The sequence below is a fragment of the Lycium barbarum genome, chromosome 9, assembly GCF_019175385.1.
Source record: "Lycium barbarum isolate Lr01 chromosome 9, ASM1917538v2, whole genome shotgun sequence".
Lineage (NCBI taxonomy): Eukaryota > Viridiplantae > Streptophyta > Magnoliopsida > Solanales > Solanaceae > Lycium > Lycium barbarum.
Window position 1 is genome coordinate 107,833,285 of NC_083345.1, and position 9,144 is coordinate 107,842,428.

The 9,144-nt window shown below is 32.6% G+C and overlaps 1 long non-coding RNA gene across 3 annotated transcripts; it reads right to left on the reverse strand.

Annotated features, from left to right (window-relative positions):
• Nucleotides 1-3,375: 3,375 nt before the first annotated feature.
• Nucleotides 3,376-8,209, reverse strand: LOC132609315 (uncharacterized). 3 transcript variants are annotated; one of them, XR_009570794.1, is made up of 4 exons: nt 8,053-8,209; nt 5,851-5,946; nt 5,311-5,413; nt 3,376-3,791 (listed from the first exon to the last, which is right to left on the reverse strand). It is a non-coding gene; the product is annotated as an uncharacterized LOC132609315 (long non-coding RNA). The 3 variants fall into 3 exon arrangements; XR_009570796.1 differs by lacking the exon at nt 8,053-8,209 and adding an exon at nt 7,125-8,026; XR_009570795.1 differs by lacking the exon at nt 8,053-8,209 and adding an exon at nt 7,125-8,039 and having other exon boundaries at nt 5,311-5,946.
• Between the last annotated feature and the right edge of the window lie 935 nt (nt 8,210-9,144).

A 9,144-nucleotide genomic window follows, 5' to 3' on the forward strand; every position in this document is an offset into this window, starting at 1 on the left:
CAACTTGAATACACGCTGGGGAAGCTAGAATGTTTGCTATGCCATGTAATTATGTAAACTGTAGCTATGCTGGGTGTTTTAACCCCAAATGTTTGCTCTTTGTGAAATTTTCCCATTTAATTTTGCTTATGTTTGTTTAAATGAAAGGTAGATACATTTAATTTAACATTTCTTTCAAAATGCATATTAATCTGAATGGAATTACACATAAATCTTTCAACTTTTAATAGTTAGAAAATTTATACACCTTTCATCTTTTGAATGAGAATAATAATTTAGTTGAACAACGTTTTTCGTTAAGCTTAAAATTTTAATGTAAGAAAAACAGAAACTAGGGAATTTGATCCCAAATGTTTATTACTCATGGGTTATCTATAAGCTTTTAAGATTAAATTTTACCTAGTCCCTTGCCTGATCATCCAGAATAAAAAGAAAGATATAATAATCTTACAGTAATCATCTTTTTCAGCGGTGCTCTTCATGGTACTTGACGCAACAAATAATTTATTCAGCACAATGCCATACTTCACATTAACACTAAACAAAAAGCATACAATTACAAAATGAAAGCAACACAATAGTTGATCAGGCTACAGCCTTATTACATTGTTACACACAAAATAACCCCAACTTCTTGGCTATCCCTTATTTAATACACATGGATAAATAAGCAGTTTTTATTTATTTAGTCAAATACCAGCAATTGGGACTTGAAATTTCTTCATGATTAATGGCAAGGAGAATAGCAGTAGCAAGCATATTTTGCCCAATGATGTTTGTGATTACCCCATTTGTACTTCTTACAAATTCCATATTTAGCTCCATATCCATGCTTGCAGTGGTGGCTACATTTGTAAGAGTAGTGGCAAGGCCCATTCCACTTGTGACTTTTCTTCCAGCAATATTTTCCATCTTCTATTTGTATTTGTATGGCTATAAAATCACGTGGTTACATAAAATCAAAATTTTGCAGTTAAATTATTTGCAAATATAGAAAAATATCATTCTTTTTTAAATAGACTAAAAAAATTAGTGCTACATAAAATATTTTTGAATACCATTTGTATATCGGATGTGGACTTGGTAAATTAGTCATCATTCCGTAGTGAACTAATATACAAGTTGGGAAATATTTTGCCGAGTCTACAATTTGACGATATTTTTCTTCGTATTGGAACTCAATAATAATGTAATTACTTTATAAAGGACAATAATATTGGAAAGTGGGAAGAGCTGGAACTACATAAATCAATAGTTTGATAATTGGTACGAGATATTAGAGGAAATATAAAATGATCTTCGATATATACCATAAATTAACTTGAATCATCATAATTAATAATTGCGGATAACGGTGAATATATATACACATTGTAATGCATGGCTTAAATTCTTGACTCACCAGTTGCGGCAACAAACATGAGGCAAAAGAGGATAGCAAGAAAAGTTGTGTACTTGGCCATAGCTGCTATATATTTTTTCGTGGATTCTTGATGAGGAAACTAACAGATTAAATGGTGATATTTATAGCATAGGAAACTCATATTGTCAACTTAATTCCCTTTGATTTGTTCAAGGATTACGTTGGATGTTGGCGTAATTATAAGAGGCAACTGAAAAGGACACAATTAGTACGAAGATTTAGTCAAGCACAAGTAAAACATTTCTTTAATTGAAGAATTTGAATTGATCAAGAGCCAAGTATGGAATTGGCACACAAAGAGACATAATCAAAGTAAGAATGCGCAAAGAATCTGACATCCCAAAAAACGAGTACCGTACTCTTCCTTCCTTAATTAGAGGTTGCATATTCGGTCGTTATGTATAAAATCGCTTTACTCCACTAATGTAGGACTTCTCGACACAAACTCGAATTTATAGTTTGTTTGGTCAAACTTCTAAAATCAGCTTATTTTGAAAAGTGCTTATATAAAAAAAATACTTTGTGTTTGGCCAATTAATTTATAAGATACTTTTAAGCAGCAATTTGTATTTGGCCAAGGTTTTAAAAAGTGATTGTAAGTGTATTTTTCTCCAAATTGCTTTTCAAAAAGTGCTTTTGGGCAGAAGCAATTTCTTTTAGCTTCTGAAAAACTGTTTCTGCTACTCCGGTCCCCAGAAGCATTTCTTTTCTCCAAAAAGCTTGGTCAAACACCTCACTTTTCAGAAATAAGCACTTATTGAAATAAATAAGCACTTTTAAAGAAAAATAAGCTTGGCGAATCAGACTATTAATCGGGCTCCAATGCGAGTTTGAGACATTGGATGAGAAAAAGAGACAAAATATGATAGGATATTTCTTTCTATTTTCCTAATCCTTGAAAGGTAGAGTTTTCGTTGTCTATATGTTGGTAGGAGATGACAGGTTTGAAAGAGTTGAGATGCACGGGAGTTAATCCCAACATTACCATATAAATAAAAAATTGTTAAACTTTATTTCATCAAGTAGATCATATTGTTTGTGAGTGTTGAAAATATAATAAAATAAAGAAAAATATGTTGGTCAGACAAACTTCAGCATGGTGTCAGAGCAAACATGCCCTGAATTCAAATCTTATCGCCAGCTATCTAAAAATTACCTTCACGTACTTGACCCATGGCATACAGACCCTGAATTCAAATCTCTTCGCCACCTATCTGGAAAAAAAAAACTCACGTACTTGACCCATGAAAAAAAATAGGTTTGCACATGTGGGGATATGTTGAAGATAAAATTATATAAGTAGAAGTGTGTTATATCTAACAATTTAAGCTTTTAATTAAATGAGCTGGACGCACACTCTTAAATCCTAATAGTGAAGATGAATTTATCAGTAAATTAACAGAAGCCATGTGTCACAAGTAATTTTCGGTTGATATCATGACAAATAATGTTTCATCGACTCGAGGAGTTCGTGAAGGTTTATTTGGGTCACATCGTTGCTGGCTTACAGCAAAGGATTATGTCTGATCGTGTCAAAATCAACTCCTTATCATTTTTGTTTTTTTATTCTCACATTAACCGTGTTGATCTCATCCTTTTTAATTTAAAATCATGTATAGGATGTGATTCCCATAGTACTGGGAATCCTCTCCTATTAGATTATAGCTAACCCTTTTAGCATTGATCTCTTTTTATCTGGATCTTTATAACTTCGACTAGATGAGGCTGGCTCATTTTCTCTTTATTTGTGTCAGATCCTACACTATATTGTTATGTTATTATGAATTGAAAAATACAAACGTAAGGCATAAATTAGCCCTTAGCAAATAGCAAAGGAACATTTAAAGATGTAGATTACAAAGATATAAGAAACAAATATAAAATATGTGTGATTTTTTATGCTTAACCAATTTCTGATATTACATGGAAGAAGAAAGCTATGAAATCTGATATTCTTGGCATGCGTTTTCACGCAATATACTTTTATTGAGGACTAAATGGCTTTTTCAATATAAGGACTTGTTTAAGTTGAGAATGCAGAACAAGTTCATATCCTTCCAGTGATTAAAAAGACAGCATGTGAATGTTCAAGATAATCTAAACAAATAAATAATTCAAAGAAGTTGATCAAAAGTCAAACTCGACTTTTTGAGGCACAGAAGAAGAACATTCTAACAACTCAGTCTCAAAAAATCTATCCAAGGAAATGCAATGTGGATCACAGCTGTTCCAGAGCTCTAACAGTTTCCAAATCTGAAAGAGATGAAAGATATTGCTACATGTAGTTCTTGATCTTGAAAGATATTGCTACATGTAGTTCTTGATCTTGAAAGAAATGAAAGCTATTCCTTCATGTAGTTCTTACCCTCTGCGAACAAAAGAAGAATTTGATAAGTTCAAAAGTTTGAAGAGCTGAACAATAATCCATAAGTGCCCATAAGAACAGTGATACAAGACTTATGTCATACTAATATTCCATATGATAGTTTTAGCCACAAACCAAAAAGAAAAAAACTCCTCACTCCGCATATTCCATATAATAGTTTTAGGTAGTATTATTTACAAACTAAAAGCCAAAGAGCTAAAAGATTTACTTACCGGGGCCTAACTTCAATCAACATTGTCACAAAGTAGAGTTACGTAGAAAAAAGACATTGAGAAAAAACAGATTTAGGAGATGGACTCAGGCCATGCATTATCTATCTAATTTTCATGTCCTTTCTTTGAGGAATATGTTGTCTAGTTTTCATGTCTTCCCCTCAGAGAAAAGATATGGAAGTATTGCTTTATTTTTTCAATGATTCAGGTTATTAGCTTTGTAATCAACAAGTAATAAAACTTCTTTCTAATTGCGTGGTTCTTTCTTTCAAGAAGGCTTGATCGATCATAAAATTAAGAAAAGATCTAACATCATCAACATAGATTTTTATACGCAATTCAATCTATGAGATCCCTAGTCAATTCATTGCCATAGAAGATCCAAAATTCTACAATATCTTAGAGATGTAATGGAAGTTTTTAAAATTTCTTAGAACTGGTCCTGGTAGTTTAACTTCCTATACCCTCTTATCATAATGGTTATCTGTATTATTCCAGATCTTCAGTTAAAGCAAGTTATTTAATGTACTGAGAATTACACTCAGTACATGCCTTGAACAGACAACAAGAGGAAGTGTATATTTTTAATAAGAAAACTGAGAAAATATATACAAAGAGAAGTTCTTGGCTTTAGATTACAGACACACACTAAACATAGGTGGAGAGAGAGATTTTGCAAAGAGATAAGCCAGAGTCATTTTGCAATTAGATCTTGCCAAACCAGTTATTCACAACACAAACACTTTCTTACGATTCATTAATCCAAAATGTAAAAGAAAAGAAAGAACTTTAAAAAGTTCAACTCCAAAAGAATTTCTATTTGATTCTTAGAACAACAAAATAAAACAAAAGCTCTATCCTGAAGGCTGAAACATCTCGTTGTATACCATGCATGTAGAGCAAATGAAATTATGCTTCAAACATTGGAACTTATAAGATTCGAGTAACATTCTAAGGCTCAATTATGTGATAAAATGAAGTCATCAATGAGTTAATACAAAGATTCAGAACCACCTAATGGTCTGTGTAACTCTTAAATTAAAATGTTTATATCCTCGTAGGTGTAGGAGCTATCAACTCCTTGAGGTATAATGGTTGTGATCCTGAAATAGATCTCATTACAAAACATCATGTACTAAGACATAAATATCAGACCAAATGACAAATTAGGGACCAGACTTGCACTGAATCAATGTTGGCAGTTTCAACAATTCTTACAGCATTCTAGAATTCAGCTACATTAAAATATGGGAGCTATTTCTTAAAAGAACATGAATAAAGGAACATACCAGAACAGTTAACTGCCTTGATTTCATAAAGTAGTTGAAGCATAATAATCAAGCGGGCTTCTTCTCCGTGACTTGATAATAAGACATAGCTCCAGTTGAGCCACTGTCACAAATGTTGTCTTGTAAATTACCCAAAAAATTTTGAAACAACAAAGCAAGCCAACTCTTGTAATTCCAATAGCCAACCTCAAATACATGGAGAATCATTCAACCACAAGACTATTTGTCTCATAATGGCTAGGCAAAATACATTCAAAATGGTATACAAACACAAATATTAAAAAGGAAACGAAAAGTATTATTTTCTTTCGAGGTGTCCAATAGTAATAAGGTCTTATTGCACTACGCTTCCACAATTTATTCAAGTTCAAAGGAATTGTCAGATTTAGAAAAAATAGGTGAAAGTTAAAAAGGATCTTGAGGTGAAAATATGAAAATCACAAAGGATTTCAATCAAATTGATTTTCTAATCATTTGCAGTTGAGATAAAAGTAAACTCCCAATAGCTAACATAAGCAAAAAAAAAAGAGTTGTTCATACTGGCCATAACAACTCAATCCATGTCTTTCTAGCTCCGCTTCAAGGAAACAAAAAGCACGCATGAAGTTCTCACTATGAAGTTGTACATTCTCCCTCCTGAGAAGAAAGAAGAGATTCAATTTAATGCTCTATGTGATTCTTCATAATAATACCAGCTTAGAATAATCTATCACAAATGTGTAACTAATACAGCACAAGAGGAGAGCTAAAAGGCTTATCTTGCCACCTAGGGCTGCTTATCGGTCGGTTCGGTTCAGTTTTGAATGTTATCGTTGGACATATCGGTCTTTGATTTTTAAATACGCTAAACTGATAACCTACCAATAGCATATCGCTTATAGTTCCTAGACGGCTCATTTATAGCTCCAACGGATACTGGCTGGACATTTATTTTTCACATAATTGAAGTATCTAGAAATCAGGATGCTGCCTATATTAAACTACACCAACTTGCTTGAATTAATTGTCCAAGTTGATGGCATCTCTCCCCTGACATGGCTTTTGACATGGAAGTTACTAAATAATTAGTCTAATAAATCTTAATCAAATAGGCTCTTAAATCTCCTTACTTCTTGTCAAATAAGCTCATCAAATTTGGGTTTAGACTAACTCAGTGATGTAGCTTATAGAAGAGATATAAGAAAAAAAAAAAAGGAACCAAACATTCTATGGCAAAGCAATGTTCAATACATGTAGCTTATTATTGTCTCACTTTTCTCATGTCAAGCATGTAAGTCAGATCAGTTTATGCTATCCAAACCTTTCTTTATCTGTTTATATGTAATCTAGCTTTCATAGATAACAAGTTAGCATTAATTGACAGGTTATTTCAGTAGAGAAGTTCAAGGCCTGCACTGCAGCACATCAATATTTGTGTGATAAAGTGACATTAAGTAGGTAATGGAGCAGATAGTCAAATAACTCTAAACCATTTCTGAGCTATCAAACCAAAAACCCGATATCGGTAAACCAGTAAAACTTTTCTGGTTTGATTTATCAGTTTTACCCGCAATATGCAAAGCCCTAATAATGTCACCTCTCTCTATTATCAATTTATCATATCAGAAAAGATTACCAACCAAGAAACTATATTATCCGTGATTTATTCATCTTCCAGAAATTCCCAATCACAATCAAATAGTCTGAGGAAATATCAAACTAACTAACTAATGCAAAATATGAGGGAAGTTTTCAATGAACATCGACAGTGCAGAGGTTCAAATTTTCAAGTAATTGCAAATACTTCATTATCAACAGACTGCGTGAATACATACAATCAATCAAAGTTCTCAGCCGAGACTTAGAATGTGCTCCATCAAGAACTTGGTGTGCTTGGGAGTAAAACAGACTGACATTGGTTCATCTCGATGAGCATGGAGAAGCATTAAGAACTCAAATTTCTTTCTTATCGTGTCAAAACAGGGGACAAAGGAACACTGAATCCATGATTACTCTTTAGTCAAGCTATACTGAAGTAACACCAATCAAAATAGTTCTACATTAAAAAAAGAACTAATGCGATGATTTTGAGCAGAATATTTTAAAACATGACCATCCATAACTATAAATTTTACAATTAATATGTAGCTAAAATGTTTCGATCAAACGTATTAACAGAGAAGAGTGGATGGAAGAAAGTGACGGGACTATTAGTTTAAAAAAGAAGTCTGAAATTACTACTATAATTTGTTTGTTCATGGTTATCTACCCCCAATCAACAATTTACACATACCAAACCTCCTTTCAAAGAAGAAAAACATTAATCCGTCCGGATAAAAAAAACGTCCACTTAGTCATTTGCACACCAAAAAATATTAACTCCTATAGGTAATTTGGCTAAGTTACCCTAATTAAATGTGCATTAAAATTTGATCATATAAGGGTAAACATGAAAAAATAAAATTAATTTTTTCTTGATTTGCTAAGTGGATTCTTTTTTATGTAAGAAAGAAAAGGCTAAATGGATTTTTTTTTTTTATCCGGAGGAGTTATAAACATAGCGAACAAAAGAGGAAAGGAAAAGTTGGATGAGAATTTATCTTGCAACTGAAATAATCTAGAATAAAGGAAATGGACTTTTTTTTTTTTATCCGGAGGAGTTATAAACATAGCGAACAAAAGAGGAAAGGAAAAGTTGGATGAGAATTTATCTTGCAACTGAAAGAATCTAGAATAAAGGAGATGGAACAGCGGATAAACTACCTTGGAAGATGAAGAGAATAGTTATGCATCTATTAATTCTTTTTTCTCTGTTAGAGATGTAAATGGAAAAAGGATTCTTCTACAGTTTCATTTAGCCACTGATGATGCTATTACTATTTGCCCTCAAATGAAGTTAGATTTGCAAAAATGCCATGGTCGTTCATGGCTTCACATTTCTATATAATAGTAAAATATAGGGAGTTTAGCTATATCTATACTTCTATTGAAAGCAAAGTATGAACTCCCAACGTAAAAGTTAAATTACGAAAATATTCATTTAAATTTTTTTAGTTAATCTATTTATCAAAAAAAACTAATCCTACGAAAAGGATCCTAATCAATTCCCACTATTCCACCGTTTCTAACCCCTAGCTATGGCACCGTTTCTACTATGGCACCGTCTCCAAATTTTTGAAGTCCAAGCAAACGCCTGTTGTAGTATACACGTACACTTTCAAGCAAATGAAGCTACCTTTTCTTTTCCTTTTCCTCTTATTTATAATCTCTTACACACTTTGTTCAAAGTTGGTCTTGTCCAATTTTTATATTCGTTGATTTTGTAATATAGTTTTATGAGAGGGAGTGGCATTTGTTGGCAACCATGGGATGACATTTGTCCAAAAACATGACACTTCTCTGAGGCTCGACCATTTTTGGGTTATGCATTTTCCATTTTAGGATGTTTCAAATATTTGGCACACTTCTATGAATCATCATATTTTATGAACCAAAAATAATAAGTCAAATTTTTTAAACAATCTAAAATTAGATAATGATGTGTATGACCATGGTCTTGCACATCCTTCCCATTTTGCCATCAAATTCTTCCGACCTAAATGGCAACGTCCTAAATGGCAACGTCGACGGTTTTGCTAACTTCTCAGAGGACATCAATTTTATAAATCCAAATCCTAACTTGCCAACGGTTTCTCATTATAGTAACAAAGTTGAACGTAAATATGCCCTACTTATGGTTAAAAAATAAAAATAAAACTATCCCTACAAACAGCCCAAACCAACTTTATTTTTTCATGTAGCATCATAAGAGAAGGAGACACCAGAGGTATGTGTTCAAGGCTGATCAAAGATATT